Source organism: Coturnix japonica, chromosome 4 (assembly GCF_054131305.1).
Source record: "Coturnix japonica strain WE chromosome 4, WE-NBRP24, whole genome shotgun sequence".
In the NCBI taxonomy this organism is placed as follows: domain Eukaryota; kingdom Metazoa; phylum Chordata; class Aves; order Galliformes; family Phasianidae; genus Coturnix; species Coturnix japonica.
In genome coordinates, this window is record NC_140666.1 from 33804823 (window position 1) to 33822363 (window position 17541).

At 37.3% G+C, this 17541-nt stretch overlaps 1 long non-coding RNA gene across 1 annotated transcript in view; it reads right to left on the reverse strand.

The window, feature by feature from the left end:
• Nucleotides 1–17541, reverse strand: part of LOC107313110 (uncharacterized) — a 75282-nt gene that overhangs the window by 36703 nt on the left and 21038 nt on the right. Inside the window, exon 2 of the long non-coding RNA XR_004306965.2 lies at nucleotides 4548–4669. This is a non-coding gene — a long non-coding RNA (uncharacterized LOC107313110). The remainder of the gene's footprint in view (nucleotides 1–4547; nucleotides 4670–17541) is intronic.

The following is a 17541-nucleotide window of genomic DNA, read 5'->3' on the forward strand; positions in this document are numbered from 1 at the left end:
TATTTCAAAGGAAAACCACAATTAAAAAACTAAAAATGTCTTTTAAAAAATGACATTAAATGGAGAAGACAGGCAAAAAAATAAGGTAGAGATCCATTGTGATTGGGGACATGGAAAATTATACTACTGTGTATGGACAACAATGCAGAAACCTGTGGTTTACAAAAACTGGATTTCTATTGAAAGTCACCAACAATCAGGCCCAGCCATGAAGGCATGTCAGTTTACAAATGAACACAGCTGCTGCTGATTAGAAAAGCATCCAGCTAGCCATGTGCATGTCTGTGCTTAAAGTGGTGGGCAGTGCCTATAAGACATCATATGATAGCAAAAGCAGAGTATTTAAAAAAAAAAAAAAAAAAAAAAAAAAAAGGAGGGGAGAGAGAGGCTTTAAAACTCAAAATAATAATTAAAAGATGCATTTAAGACAGCATATCCCTATTAAAAGATATTTAGTTACAACTTGAGGCACAGTTCCTCCATGTAACAGGACAGATACGTTTTGACAGCAAAGTGTTTAGAGGAAAAATAAAATGTGCAGCCACATACAAGTTACTTGCTAGACTGCACATTTCTATATGCACAACAAGGACAAGAAGAACCCCCTTGGGTGACTGTATAATGTAACTTTGCCACTCTATAGCTGGATTCATTACTCTGCACAGTATTCAGCAAAAATGAAATAGCCTCTGTCAGCACTGGAGACAGTGTGATTTCATAACAAACTTACTTTGGAACAATAATGTGCTTGTTGTGAAACTTTTGAGCCTACTAACTCTTCTGTGCCTGAAATAATGACTCTGTACCTGAACACATCAGCAAGGCATAAGGTGGCGCAAAGCTGAACTTAAATATTTGGAGTATTTTGGACATGCTCATAGGAAAAAATTGGATAAAGGGTATTTGTTACTCTTTTAAGAAGGAAAGCTATTCTCTCTCAGGACACATCAGATTATAAGATATACAAGAGCCTAAACAGAATCTTTACCTTCAAAGACCTGAGAAGCATTTCCAAATGTCAAGAAATAGAGGGATAGAATAAAATGACCAGATTTTATGTCTCAAGAAGGAAAGGGTACTTATATATTGGCAGTTTAAGTATAAAAGTCACTACCATGAGAAGCTGTGGATGCCAAACTAAAATGAGGTGCACAAAGGAACTAGACAAATTCATGGGGGAAAAAGTGAATTAGTAACCATTAAACAGTAACTTTTGATTTTGATGAATTGCATCTCCTTACTTCTCTTGACATTTCCTCAGTTTCTCTGCTCTTACCTGCCTTCCCCTCCTACCTCCCAAATCCTCCTAGCAGCTGTCTGAAGCAAAGCAGTTTCCTTTCACCCTTCCCTAAAATTTCTTCCTGATCCACATTTCAATTAACAAATTCACAACAACTACAAACAGAACAGAAAAGCTCGAAATAAATGTGTCAAACATGAAGTTTGCATGGTAAGTTGGCTTCTTACAGATGTGCTAGGGAAGGGAGCACCATGCCCCTTCTCTCTCTTTATACCTTCTAAAAGCTTTCAATACCAAACAGTTTTCACTGGAAAATGATTGCTGCAGGATGGATCAAGAAATAAAATGTATAAGTGCCATCGCTTTCTCTAAAATACCCACTGTATCAGTTTACTTAGGAATTTCTTTGTTGCTTTTTTTTCCAGCCATCTGTAACATGCAGTTTACAGTGATGCCTGACTGCAAGAGACTGTCAAAATCCCAGTCCTTATCTCTTCTAAATGGACACAGCATCACACGGAAGTTTTCTTCCTGTTATACTTGGTCCTTCACTGAGGTTTCAATCATCTTGTGTTGCAGCACTCAGCTGTCATCACTCCATTTCAGTGTGCCTGCCTCTGAGTGCTGCTGTATCAGACAGCACGTTACTCTAGTGCAGTGCTTTGAGGGCCTGTGGAATAGCCAGTGTGACATAAGTGCACATTTAATAAATGCAGTTGAATTTAACTTAGCTATGCTGAGGATGATTTCAGATTCCACTCCTCAGCCCACTCCATTCAGCTGTGTAGGAAGTATTAGCTGTTTAAAATTGTTCAGTATTGCTATGGCAACCCTCACTCTCCAGCAACTTCTTACCAGACTACACAGAAATGCCTTCACTTTTCAGGCAGGCTGCACACCACTCTCTGGATCTGGGGCTTTCTCCCTAATGAAACACACAACTAATCCCAATTACTTTTAATTTGCCTCATGAGCACATACCAGTTTACTTCGTAAAGTTTGTTTCATTACCTGGCCTACTGTTCAAGGCCAGATCTCAGAGACATACACACAAATCAGCTGGTTTAAGTGCAGTTAAAGACTGAGGCCAGCTTCACATATGTGATTCTGTGGTTCCTGCATCAGACCTGACTGTCGCTGGAATTTCCTTCTTCTTTACAAACCTGGGGCGAGGGGCATTAAAGGAGATTAAATCAGAGGAGGACTATTACACACTTGCTGTGTTCATCACACAAGGAGCACTGGAAGAGGGAGCTGGAGAGTGTGTATGACCATGACTCTGTCTTGCAGCATTCACAGACAGCAGCACAGTATGTGCCCTTCAAATATTTGGATATATGCTATATGTGCACCCCTGCGCCAACATATGGTGTCCCCATAATTGCCCAATGGCTAAAAATAACAAACTGTGAAGTAGTTCTTTATAAGTCAGCAAATGGTTTCTGAGCTGGTGGGTCCAAACTTTAGCTAGTTCTTGTATGCCATCAAGAACTAGCTACCCTAGTTCTTGATGGCATATAGTAATACCTGAATTTTTCCAAAATTCACCTCTGCTACATCTGTGCCATTGCCTCAAGTACTGTCACAAATCAACAAGGATAAAACTCTGCCTACAACTCATAGATCATAGAAGGGCAGCAAAATACATAGAAAAGAACTTGTGAAGACTCTTCTCCTAAGCACCTCCTATATTAATGAGGAAAAATGACAAAAGACCGAATGTCATCTTTCTTACCAAGGAAAAACAAGAAAGGTTATTTGCCAGTCACAGAAAGATGAGACTGTTCCCCTATCAGAACTGTAATCATCTCTCTCAGGTGCAGGCTGAAGGATTGTTACTACTCTGAGGAGAAAAGGAGTATCCAGTTGTCCACTGACTGCAGCCCCATTATTTGGGACTTCTTCTATGCAGTGAATTACAAACTCTTATTCTCAGTACACTGTTTGAGTCCCCTTCCCCACCACTAAAGATTTCCCTGAGTTTTCTTTCAATAAGCATAACCCAACACAAACGTTATTGTAGCTTTTCAAAGGGTAATGGCATACTCGGCCCATCATACGGTTAGCAATTACAGCTTCCTCTCTCACAGCTGGAAATGTTTCTGCAGCTGTCTAAACTCAGAGCCAGTTCAGAACAAGAAAGTAGAAGCTAAAAAGCACTACAAAAAATGTTGTTTACCAATGCCATGGAGAAACAGTCATCAATGAGCATAGGAAGATGTGAGAATGTATTGATTAGCTCATCCACTACCAGAGATTTCTGCATCAGTAAAACAGAAAAAAACATTATTGTAAGTGATGGAACCAGATTTTTAAAAAGGTGTCATCATAGTAGTTCTCAGAGATCGGGATAAAGTCTAACAGTTTTTTCCAGATCAGATGCATGTGAAAAACTACTGCATCCAGGGCTCTTACTTGCCCTGGTGAGTAGATGACTTGCATACAAGCAGAGCTGGCTGTACAGTTTATTTCATTTTTCTGTTTGTTGTTTTGTTCATAGTCATTTGAGAGTGATTTAGCTTCAATAATGGGAAAACACTGCAAGAAAAGTGTTTTCTCTTTCAGATGTTTTCATTATTGGCTATTCTGTGACCTAAAAAAATGTTCACAAACATGCTTTTGAGAGGATTAGCTATTGCAATAGCCACTTCAATAACACTTGGCTTTAAAGAAAAATGCCCCAGGACTAACGTTTCAATAAATGACAAATATGTCCCTCCATACCTTTCTAAATACAAGCACATTTGAAAATCTAACTTATAATTTCAACATTTTAGTGGCTGCAGTTCACCACCCCAGGATATTGCTGCCTGCAATATTCCCTGAGTCATTCAGCCTTCTTTTCCACTCTCCTAGGTGGAGATGCAAAGAATACCTGTTATCTCAGCTAATACACATGCCTTTGGCAAGCCTATCACATAGAACCTCAGTGTGATCAAGTGAGAACTCAGTTGTGCTGCAGAGGGAAGGTTTTTGCCTTCCCATCCCAAAACCATGAAGCTGCTGTGGTAAGCAGCCTGCAAGAAGCCCAGCTCCTTCACTACTGGGAGGATCACAGTGGAAAATATCGTTCAGCAGCAACAGTCATAAGGGAGCATGATAAGGGTGCAGCAGCACCCTTGTTCACTGCCAATCTTTTCAGGCATTGATAATGTAACTAACCCCTTTTCAACATATGTCTGTAAATACTCAGCACGTTCTCTCCTGCACCTCATCAGTTGTAGTCACATCTTCCAATGCCTTTCCTACAGGCTGATGGAGTTCGATCAAAGGCAATTGTTAGAAATTATTATGTGAATTCACTCACCAGTGAGTGTGTATTGAACGATACTGAAGTTTACACCACCAAGGCAGCCAAGACGTCTTGAAGCCTGGCTGATGATATGCAGCCCTGTTCACATTTCTCAAGTGAATGCACCCATTTCGAGTCTGAAAAAAAAAAAAGAAAAGGGGGACAATAATTTAGCACTGGGATTACAGGAGGAGGATAGAAATTGCATCAGTCACAGGAAGTACTGAAGGAGAGACTGCCTCCCACTCAGAGCAAGCAAGGTCTGATTCCCATTACCAAGAAGGATGCATTTACTTCTTTTTGAACTGCAGAGATGCAGACCATCTTATCCCATCCCCCTATAAGAGTGATGTAAGGAGTTTATTACAGCACAGTGAGTTTTGCTGCTCTGATTTATTGGAGATGCAAGAACAGACAGGCAGACTCAAGATAGGAAATAGCACGTATCACCCACTCTTGGGTTTCCTCTCTGCAGCTCCACTAAGTGTTTTTTGGCATGCACGCTGGAAAAAAAAATATTCCATTAATAATCTGGACTAATGCATTAGCCCAGTGCATTGCCTTCCAAGAACTGCAAGATCCAAAACACGTTTTATTTAGTCTAAATAGGGCTTCTATGATCTGCAGTACTTCCTGGATATTTGTATATGTGTGTCATTCTATAGAAACAGGTACAGACATGTGGTTTGCATTTTCCTTAAGCTAATTATTTTTTCAGAGATTCAGCACTAGAACTGAACAGAAAAACACTGACAGAACTATGTTCAGATGGGAAATGCAAGTGTCTTCAAATGGGGGAAAAGTACTAAATTCATCACAAAAATTTGCATCAAAACCTTCATTCTGATCCAGCAAGGGATCAGACACATTCTCTGACCTGCGTTTCCAAAGGCAACAATTTGCATATCAAATACTTGCAACTGCTAAAATGCTTGTGAACAAGAAGCTGCAAATTATTCACAGAAGTTATTCAGCAAGCAAGTGTGAATGAAGACGTTGCACAGCCCTGTGATGTGATGGCAAGCCACTTGAGAGCCAAAAGAGCAGTGAAAATCTTTGCTAATTATTATCCTGGCCTACAAACTTGGACTAAAGGAATGCACTGCGATTTGAATGCACCTCTCTCTCCTTTTGTTAGCTGAATATTGCCATGAGATGTATTTTCCTCTTTAGAGTTTTAGTTAGGTCCCACAGCATGCTTTTAGGCTGTGCACGAAAAACATCATGAAATAATCTGCCACCTTTCTTTAACAGGCCATTATTTGCAGTCTTCCTGGGCAGCTCTGAATCAGATCTGTCACTCTTGGCAAACCGAAATGTTAATATCCCTTTGGTATTCAACTGCATTTCTGCCAAGCAGGATGAAACAACTTCTGCTGGGTGCCCAGTTGTTAGACTGCTGAGTATTAGGGTGCCCACATAAAACAGGAAAAAAGCCATAGCTGGAGAAATTCCAGGCAATCACTATTTTTAAATGAAAAACTAAAAGAAAATAAAAAAAATAAATACTGCACAGTATTGTAATTTATCTGTCAAAAAAAAAAAAAAAAAGTCCAGCACCTCTTTAGATATGTGGGAGAAAAGAAAAAAAGGTCTTCATGTGCAGTCACTAAAATATAGCAGAAAAAATGAGCAGAAGAAAAAAAATGATGCTGCATTTTAAAAACATTAAGCGAGAGTGGTAAATGCAGTCATCTCCACACAAAAATATGGATATTCTCATTAGGTAGATTAAGGTTACTTGAAAGAGAAAGAGCCATTCCCTGGGAATGCACACACAAAAAAAGTCTTCTAATATTTGAATACAAAGGAAACACAAGCTGATATTTTTCCTTATAACATAGCAGAGTTTTACTTGTAGCTTTTTACAAGCATTTTTATTAAGACCCATGCAGGTCTGAATCACTAAATGTCTGTGTTTTTTTTTTTTTCTTTTCTAACTCCTTATGCAGGAAAAAATCTCTGGCAATCCAGCCTTAATGATTTGCTTTATATAAGGAGAAACAAAATATCTTCTCCAAAAACGCAAGTCTGGTTCCCAGAAAGCCCATCTACAAAGGACTCTGAATTTATAATTACAACGAAATGATGCAAGATCTCAAGAATGTTATCTAATTTTTTTTCAGTCCAACTGCAGAGAGGTAGAAGTTGCCAAATGTGGTACCCCACAATTAGCATTCAGACCAACTGCCTTTGTTGTACACATATCAGTTTCAACATTTCAACTGTTTTTTCTTCTAACTACCACTTTGGTCTAAATAGAAATATTTTTAAATTAAATCTTAACTTTCCTTCTTGGCTGTATTGAAAACTTACGCAGTGCTGAGTTTTGCAGTTCAGACAAGATGGTGGGTTTTAAAGGAAAGCAACTATGTGGTCTACAGTACAGCCAAAGCATCAAGCAAACACTCAAGTTCTTAATTTTTAGAGCAATGACATAAGATAGATTGGGCCAATTTCTTTATTCTCAGTTTAACTGCTGAAGTTCTGGTAGGTGGAGTTACATAGGGCAAACGGTGGCAGAAGGAATTGAAGCATCTGATTTATTGCTTATTGTTTGGATTAACTTGACTGTAGTAAGCTGTTAGTATAAAGTGCGTTGGAAGGATACAGGAGGTTTGCTCTTGGATATTGTAACAGTCCCACATGAGCCATCTGCAAATGATCAAAAGGCGTCAAGTAGCTGGGAGCAAGAGAAAACCTCCAGGAATTTATTTAGGTCTTCGACTAAACAAAACTTTATCAAAATTACAGTTCTCTTTTTATTTGAATCTCCAAGACCGTTCTTCCTGTAATAAACAAATTGCATTCCAGATCTGACTGTATGGTCAACCATAAACGTCCTTCACATGCAGTCTGGCTCTGAACATGCAGTTAAGTTCTAGAAATGCATTTATAAACAACTATTCTCAGATATTCTCTAGACATTTAGAAGTGAATGCTTTCTAAGCAGGAAATGCTGGGAGGTCGGTTTCTCTGCTTTTAAGACACTAATAGGGAACACATGGAAAGGATGTAAAGTAATTCCTGCATTGTTTGAAGTAAAAAATTAAATACCGATGTGTGCCAGCATAGAAGTGATACATAGGGAATAACTGCTGAGTTAAGGGGTAAAGAACTAAGGGTAGAGGTAGAAGAACAATTTGATTCAGATAAAGCCATCATGTTTTGCACAGCCCTTTTAAAAAGCTTCAGATATATCTGAACTTCCGGATGTTTTCCTGCCTTCTTCAGTGCCAAGATGCCTTCTACCCATATTCGACTCAATGCATTTATTGTTAGAACCTCTGATATTTCCCCATTGTCCATATTTCCATGAAAAAACAGACAAGTGTCCTGATTCTACTTTCCCACATTTCACAATGAAGATGTAATATTTAATCTTCCTACTAGTTTAACTTAAAGGTTAAATTTTGAAGTTTAAATTTAAATGTGCTGTTTTCTCTCCCATAATCCCCCATTTGCTCTCTGTCTTTGCCATAAATGCCTTAATCAGGTATTCAAAACTAAGATGTCTATTTCTTGTACCAATCCTAGTTAGAAATTTACAACACTAATACACAGTGGAGAGATTTTAATGTGTCCGTATCTGTTAGTATTATCTATTTCTAATGCATTTATTTGAAAACCTATTAAAATTCACAACTTACTGCTCAGTTACTGCACTACCAAATTAAGACCATTACATGAAGATTTGGAGTCAAAATGTGCAGCTTCAATTTTTTTCCCTTCTCTACACTCTCTTCTAAAACACTTGACTGTTCAAGAAACGGCTCCATTTTTTGTAACTATTTACAATTTTGGACTGAAATCATCACACACTTCTTTCTGTGGGATTAGCACCACTTTCTAGCCATTCATACCTTCAGCTATTTTTATTACAACTACTTAATATCCTTACCCAGAAAAATCAGAATGGTGTGGATTCAGTGAGATGTAGGCAGAGCACAAGTGACAGGAATTTTATAATTCTAAGATTTATATCATTCTCACAGAGAATTTTAGTATTCCTCTAGGCTTCTCATGAAACTGCTCCATCCACTGTTGGCCATTTTACATCACTTTTTCAATGGAAAGGAAAATAGTAACAGATTAAGAAAAACTGCAATGGGAAAGACAAGAAGTATGTATGTGAATGCATATGCTTTTCTCAACATCCATGAACATTTCTTCCCAACCTTAGTGTGTCAATTTTTGTGCAGACAGCATGCAAAGGAGTAGTATGATGGAAAACATGAAAGGGGTAAAGTCAGTGTGAAATAGCAAAATTTATCCCAGAAAGCTCATTCCTCTTACTTTCCCTAAGGCAAGGCATGTTATTTATCGCGAGAGCCCAGCATAAGCTGAATTAGCCTAAGGAAGCCTTCATTTTACTGGTCAGTCCTGCAAGAACATGATTCTTTGCCGCAGGAATCTGAACATCTGGTAGCAGAAGGTGCTAATCATCCTATTGGATCACTGTAACTCTAATCGCTATTATCCAAGGCAAGTTCGCCCAATTTCTTGCCACACGATTTTACTTAAAAATGCATTGTATGATAACAGTATAAAAATATTTTATAATTACTGAACTTACATTCATCTATATATGCCATTTTTCCATTGAGAATCACTCATTGATATTGTGTTACTGCCATGTAACAGATAATACTTACTGAGTTTATGTCAAGACATTTTGCCTTAGAACACTCTCAGACTGTTTACAGCACAGTTAAAGAAAAGAAAAAAGAGACTTCTTTCCATACGCTCCTGATAGGTGTTCAGAGAAAACTACTGTGAATGTCTGCTAGTGCTGTGTTTATGCTCCTTTTTCACATTAGCTTTCCAAAAGCAGCAATTAAAAGTAGAAAAGCAGAAGAAAGAAAGAAAGCAAAAGAGCAGCTGAAGACGATAAGAAAATAAAAAGAGAAAAAATTGAAAGAGGCATAGGGCATAGAAATAGAGAAAGAAAAGTGTAAAATCAAATAGAAAATCTCCAATTTAAGTGAAGTCAAAATATCTGGGGGCAAAAAAGAAATTTTTAAAAACCTATAACTAGAAAACTGCAAACAATGGCTCCAGCCCAAACATGGAAAGATGCTCATAAAGGGAAAACATTTACATTAGGTCCATTAGATAAGGTGCCCAGCCATAATAGTGTTTGTGCTTACAGCCCTAACCCATAAACAAATTAATCCCACCTTCATGATAGCAATTCCTTTTTGTAGCTTCTTTCATTTCCTTTGTTCCTTACTCTTCCTTGATTATTAGAAGCAGGTATATATATCAGGAAAATATTCACTGCGGACAACCTAAATCTATCCTGACAATTTCAATCCTCAGTTCTTTTCCACGTTAGGTTATTCTTGAGTTTGTGCATTCCTTAGGCATTCATATACAAGTAAGCAAGGGTCATCAGACCCATATAGCAAATGTCAAATTCTTCAATGCTAAAGAAATGGAAATATAGTATTCTGCTTCTGAAAGAATAGGGCTGAGGGCTAAGTACCATAATTTTATTTCAGATCCTGACATTTTTCCAGAAAGTCAGATGTCTGAAAGAGTCATCAGTTCTGACTGGTTACTGAAGAGGCGGTTGTGAAGACATTCAAAGCCTTTCAATAGCAAGGCATTCCTCTTCTGTCATCAAGTAATCTTTAGAAGCAATTTGGTCTAGATAGATCTGTCCATTGATCTCTTGGAATAAGACAGCCCCTAGTTCCTCAGAAATATGTTTGAAATGTGAATTCTTCACTAAAGAAAAGCATACGCTGACTTACAATTGAAACAGTTCTTGAAAGTCTGAAAGGCCTTTTCAGACTTGAAACACTGCAAAGGGAAATGCATTCTTCGTTAGGTCTGTTAACAAGGCTTCCTCAAAGAAACCTGAGCAAAAGATCTACAAATTGAGTAGCTTATTTCTGGTCCATAAAGTCTATCCAGTGACTAAGAAGATCCTGCTGCTTGGTTTTATTTATACAGATAGCTATTATGAAACTAACTTCTCCCTAACATGTAGATTTTGTCAGATGTCCAGTTTCAATGACAAATACTTGCGTGAATGCCAGATCACACAGAAACACAGAATGACCCGGGTTGGAAGGGACCTCAAGGATCATGTAGTTCCAACCCCCCTGCCTAGCAGGGCCACCAAACATACACCTTTACTAGATCAGGTTGCCCAGGGCCCTGTCTAACCTGGTCTTGAACACCTCCAAGGATGGGGCATCCACAACCTCCCTGGGCAGCCTGTTCCAGGGCCTAACCACTCTCCTAGTAAAGATCTCCACAAAATTCTATTAATGGAAATATATTGACTTGGAATGAAGAAAAATCTATTTTGTCCTATGTGTCTATCACAGCCAAAAATGCTTTCATATATATAAGTAGCTGGTGATTCAACTCAGAGCTAAGGAGCAAGGTGTAAATCAGAGAGAAAAGTGGGAGCCAGAAACTCAGTAGCAGGAGAGATGTCTTAACATAAAAACTTGCTTTTCTCAGCTTGATTAACTCAGTAAACTAATTTTGCTCTCCTTTCAGATTCTGAAGCACATTGTCTCAGAATTAAGTGGCATTCCTCTCTAATCCATCACAACTTTTGGTCAGATATATATTTTCCTAGAAGCTGAGGTAAAACTCTGTGCACTATTTCTTCTGGAGATGCACAAAAAAACCAGTTTCTTGCTATGCACTCTGAGTGCCTACTTTTGGTTTTGCTCTTCCATGTTGCTTTTTCTTGAGCCAATGCTATTTTGAGGTTTTGTGTCTACCCTGCAGCTTTCACCCTCTTATTTTGTAGCTTCACACTACTCTGGAGGACAATTAGTGCAAATTCTGCCTTACTGTCAAAACACGCTTAGGCCCATGTAGAGCAAGCCAAACTCAAGAAGCAGTGTGGAAATGAAGTCTGAAGGTACTTTGAACTAGGAAGTGTTGAGCAGTTCCTGAGCTGCATGTGGGTGGTGAAAGATTAGTACGTGGTGACTGCTTGTTCTCAGAACAGCGTGATGTAAGCATTGCTAGTTTCACTGCAAACCCATAGGAATTAAAGTAAGGAAAACTGAAATGATAACGAAAGTCATTTTTCCTTCCTTAATGACTTGAACTTTAGACAGTGAACTATAATCCTTCACAAAATCTCAGCCCTGCACTTCCACACCACAGGAGTGCGCTTGTCAGAGTTAGTTAGCTGTCAAAGCACAGGCTGGGCAAAGGGAAGAGGGGAAAAAGCTGAACTGAGGAATGTTATTGCAGAAATGTCCTTGTTTCCACCTCTGTTTCCACTGGAGTTGTTTACAGAGTTGTGCTACAGCTCTGCTGAGGGGAAAAATAGCTGAGTTTTCAATATGAAATCTATATAAATGTCATTTCCACATGTATTTTATGTCCTTGATTAAAAAAAAATGTCAGAAAATTAGAATACCCTGAAAAATTACTCTTCTGTGCTGTGAATATACAGTGCTTAAGCCATGTTCAGTAAAAAGGCTACCAGGCAGCTCTGGCAGAGTCCCTGGTAAACAATTAACTGCTAAACAGAGAGAAAGATATCTTACACATGCCAATTTGCATGTAGGCACTTCAGACCTGTTGGCATTTCACTAAAAGCTGTGAATTTACTTCCCTGAATTGTACAGTGGGCTTCATGCTAAAATGTAAGATAGATATACAGCATATGCATTCATATCACCTGTCCAAGTTATCTTAACCCTTTAGAGACCCTCATGACAACTCAAATTAGAATTGCATATCAGTTTAAGCCTTATCTGCTCCACCCCTCCTGACTTCAATATATTTCTGCTTCTCTTTGGAGGCTGGTTCAGAAAGGTAAGACTCACTACAGAAACTCAGAATATATAGCAAAAGTACATTTATCCTCTCTGCTTCTCTTATGAATTCCAATATTCAATAAATCTGAGTAAATAATATGCAGTATTTGAGTGCTTCCCATAATGCCAGATAACAATATGTGACTGCAGTTAATTTACTGGATTTGGATTGCCTATGGCATTTCTCAGGCATAAAAAAGGAAAATTACTGAAATCAGTGAAGTTTAATTTCAAAAAGCCTTGCTGGGATTTGAAATCCCATAAGAGTTTGATTCAATAGGACTTTGCTTCAAAACTCTCTTCTCCCTTCAGATCAAAATTCTACCATTTGCAAATAAGACTGAGACAGATAATATTCAATACGCTGCACTTGGCTGTGCTAAAACATGGCAAATATGACAGAAAATGAGTACTTGAAGCAAAAGAAGAAACAGATCACATTGAAAAAGAAATACTGAAGTATGTTCTAATTATATGATTCCAAATAAAGTCTCTCAGTAGACTACTGAAAAACAGCAATGAAAATAATAATAATAATAATAATAATAATAAAACCAAGTCAAGAAGTGTTCACATTCTTTTCAGAAAAGACTGACAAATTTTAGATGCCATCCCATTATTATTTTTTTCCCATCACTTACTAATCCCCACAAACCAAACAAATTCTTTCCTGTTCCTTGGTTTGGTTCCCAGAGCCAAATTAGGATATTTACTAGATACAAGTTCCAGGTAGGCCTTATAGCAAAATTATTTAAAAACAAACAAACAAACAAACAAACCACAAACACACACACACACACACAAAAAAAAGAGAAACACAACAACTTTCCACACTCAGAAGAGATGCTAAGCCCATACATTCAAACTTGGGATTTTTTACTTATTTATTTATTATTTTATATATATATATATATATATATATATATATATATATATATTATATTTATTTTTATACTGACTTTGGTGACTCACTGTCTTACCCTGTGGAATACCAGAAATGCAAGTGTTTTATCAACACAGTGAGCAACCCAGTAGTGCTCAAACAGTTTTCATTAGTAGCACGTATAATTATCTCTAAAGATTGTTGCACAATTGGTTCCCAATTCCAGACCGTTTTTAGATGAACAAAGCTCAGAGATGTACAACTATTTTCCAGTGTCTACATCCTCTTTGGTATTAGGCTACTATCTAAGATGCAACTTACCACAAAACATCAGAATCTCTAAAAAACTTGTTTCTATCCTTCCCCTTCCTTCAGTGTTTTCCTCAGTCTGCAAATGTAAGCTCTCACACCAGATTTTAATACCCATTTCTGGGGGAACATAAGTTGACCAGAAGGGACTATGAAAACAAGGAATGACTTGAACAGCCCTGAAGGATATGATGATTATTTCCAGTATGACCTCCTACAATGCCAAATTCCTTGCATTCCAGTAACTTTACAGAGAGAAAGCAAAATAGTGGACAAAAGGACACAGTAGATTTTGCCATCATGGAGATAGTAACTAACTGTTCTTGGAGCTTCCTCCCCCTTACCCCCCCCCATCTCTGCAGAATACTCAAACTAAGATTTTGAGGTGGGAGAGCTGGATCGTAAAATGGAAGAACTCATTTGAAAAATGGAAGACATTTTTCGTTCAAATTTGGCAAAAGGAATGGTTTTAGCTACAGTAGTTTAACTGAGGAAAATAAGAAAGCAATAAGAACATTTGCCATTCCAAATATGATATGATCCAATCTTGCTGCCACTGAAGTAATTTCCAAACAAGGGACACTGTTCTTTTTTTTTTTTTTTTTTTTTTTGGATAGTACTTTACTATCTAAGAAGAGCAAGTGCTATAGTTTGAGTTGTGAATCTGTCTGTGAATTCTAAATAAAACCTCTTATCTTGTTTATTCATAGGTATGAGGTTCAGCAATAGCCATTTGTCCCCAGGAAATTCCATCATCAAAGACAGATATTTACTACATGGCATGCTGTTGCACAAGATGAAATAGATATTTACCGGTCATTCATAAAAGTAAGATTAGAATTGGAGAAGTTTTCTAGGACTAGAACAGTGTGATACCAGAGCAACATTTCTATTACAGCAGTGGAAGAAAAATCTTCCTGCTTGAAGAGGAAATTTGATCAAAATATTAAAAAATTCTAGGACAAACTAGCTTGCAATTACAGCAAGTGGAAATTACATCTGCAATCAAATGTCCAATGCACTTCTGTAGACCATATTATCACAGTACATACATCTTTTTGCTTTAAAACATACCACTTAGTATTTTTCAATTCTAATCCAAGAGCACAAAGTGAAATAAAACATTCTTATTTCCTCCTTTCATTAGGATAATCATTCATATTAATCATAAAGACAATGCTTATACCGCTGCTTTCGTTATGAAGAATAAAGTTCATAGTCTTTGAATACCAAAGATTCTGTGAGTTTTTAAAACTGAGGACTTAAAAAATACACAAATGTGCGACAGACTATAACTACATGTGAATTATGTTTTGACCTTGCAATAGTTAAGCACTTAGTGCACTGTAAGTCAACATGCAAATAGTACTAACAAGTCTAGCAGAATTTACTGATGGGCATATAGATGAATGTGTTTAAAAACTGTACCAAATCATTGCCCATATGCAGAGTCCATCTATGTGCTGCTTCTTCAGTGAATTATACTGTTAATGTGTCTGGAAGGATCTTGTTTTAGTGGTTTTCAAGGAAAAGGGAAAGAAATAATAACAATATTTGTATGAAGTTTCAATTTCTTTATGTCCCCAATTCCACTGGACCAAACGACTGCAAGTTGCATACACACTGTAGAAAGCTAAATTTCCAATAGCAGCTATAGTTACACTGATCTCCTATGCTGTAAACTACCACTTTTCTCTGTACAGTAAAGTGCATTTAAGAGTTTCACCCTTTTTTTTTAACCTGTATTTCAGCTTGAAGTTACAAAAACTGACACTTCAACCTTCTCAACTAATACTCCTTTCCAAATATTTGTAATATATGAAGTGAAATAAATTGCATTGAAATAAATGCACTTTGATGAAGAGACAATATAAAGCATTCTTTACAATAGGATCTCATTGTTACCTGAAAACCCTTTACCATTGCTAACTGCTGTTTAATTTTTGTCCTCCATCCTGTTTATCTGTTTCACAGTTTGGATATGTGCCTGAAGAAAAATGGAGGGTCTTACTCCTTTCTGGGGCAGTTCATTGTTTCAAAACTCTTTTTTACGTGCTACATTATAAGAATCCCTGCAAGAGGCAAAAATTTTCTGAGCTCTGCCAAAATAAGCATTAGAAGAAAGGAAGAAAGAAAGGGTGACTGCAGCTCAGCCAAAAGTAATATTATTAAAGAAATCTTTATAGAACCGCCTGGCCAATTCATCCTGTTCTGGAGACTCTAGTCATGCTTCACTCTGGCAGAGCCTCTTACCTGACCGCACGTTGTTCTTTGGTCTGCATCCAAACCCTGCTTATGGACACTGGAGCCTCTCCATGGATTTGAGTGCACTTTGGATCACGGCATAAAAACAGCAGTCAGGCAATTTAAAGGCTTGCTGAATAAGGCATTACTTTCAGAAATGGATTTATGACTGAAAACTTCAGACACTAATCAACTATTCTTTATATACTCTAAGACAATGAGAATACAGTTTGTGCTGTCTTGTACTTAATGGTTGAAGTATTTTGTTATTTTATTTTATGTGAAGAACTAAAGCCCAAGATGAAAAATGCTTCTGAAAAAATGGGAACAGTTGGATCCCAAATGGATCTGGAAAATAAATCCCTTTCTTTAAATAGATAGCAGAAAGAGGTTGGAAATAAAGATGAATAAAATATTCAAATGATTTAAAAGAAAAAAAAAAATCTCACTTTTAACAGGACAGACTGCAAGAGCCAGAGTTCTAAAGGTATTGCCAATATGTATGGAAATAAAAATGTTCAATACCATACATATGAAACAAGCATTACTAAATTAGCTCATAGTGTAACCGGGATAGAGTAAATTAATATATACTTTAATTTACATTTTGGATAACACTGGAAGGCAGGTGGAACTTCCAAAAGCTTTCAGCACTACTTAAACTGCAATCTCTTAAATCAGTAAGAAAACAGACTTTCTCTGAAGGAAATAAAACCAGTGACCATTGAGATCTTCTGGAGAAACTCTCTGTAAGCCAAAAGTGAAACTGAGTTTGTTACTTTGCCTTAAAACACAGACCATATGCCTAAAAAACAATCTTTCTGACCAGTATTAAATATAACCTCTTTCTGAATATACTTTGAGATGAAAGCAAGAATCTTTTTGATGCCATATCTGAAAGCAGTAAAAGGGAATTATATTCTGTATCTTACTGAACTATTTCTAAAGTAGGAAGCATACAGTGCTATCTGATTGTATTACTTACAATTCTGGAAGTGTTGCTGCTTCAGTGTTTTGAAATATGGAACAGACAACCCGGGAGATTATTAAACACTTCGATTTGAGACATTCCTATGAATTTCAGGCAGGCAGCCAGAACTAGTGCAAGCAAATGGTAAAACATTAGGCATTGTTAAATTGCCTTAAAAACATATGTAACTACATTGCTGAAGAAACAATGTTCGCTCTCTTGTGTTATTAAAGATGAACTTTTTGTAGTAGCAGCATCCTGATGCATAGCTGCCCTAGGAGATACTTCCACAAAGGTCTTTTGTGTAACCTTTTTTTTTTTTTTTCTTTTTTCTTTATTTGAGCAAGTTACTTGTCATACAGTGGCTTCCTTTGATATCACACAAAATGCTGCCATAGACCTGTTTTATGCAACAAAAAACCCCTCTTGTATTCACAAAGTCTAACACATGTTTTCTCAGTGGTTCAGCTAGCCTGTGCCTCAGGGTTAGACAATCTCAGCCCAATTCCCAGACAAGATTTCTACCCCAGTGAGTGACAAGTTGCCAGACTCACTGCTTTCCTCCAACATGCTGTCTTAATGGAGAGTGAAAGGAGGAGGTCATATCCTGGTGCAAGAGAGAGAATAAAGCTTTTACAGTACATTATTTTTCCTAACAAAAAAAGGCCTCCCACAATCTGGCAAGTATAATCTGTTCAGATACAAGATAAGTGTCAAGATCTCTGATCTTAGCTGATATACCTAAACTAGACAGCTAGTTCAGAAGATCCTGCAAACAGCACAATATTCATAAAGTAA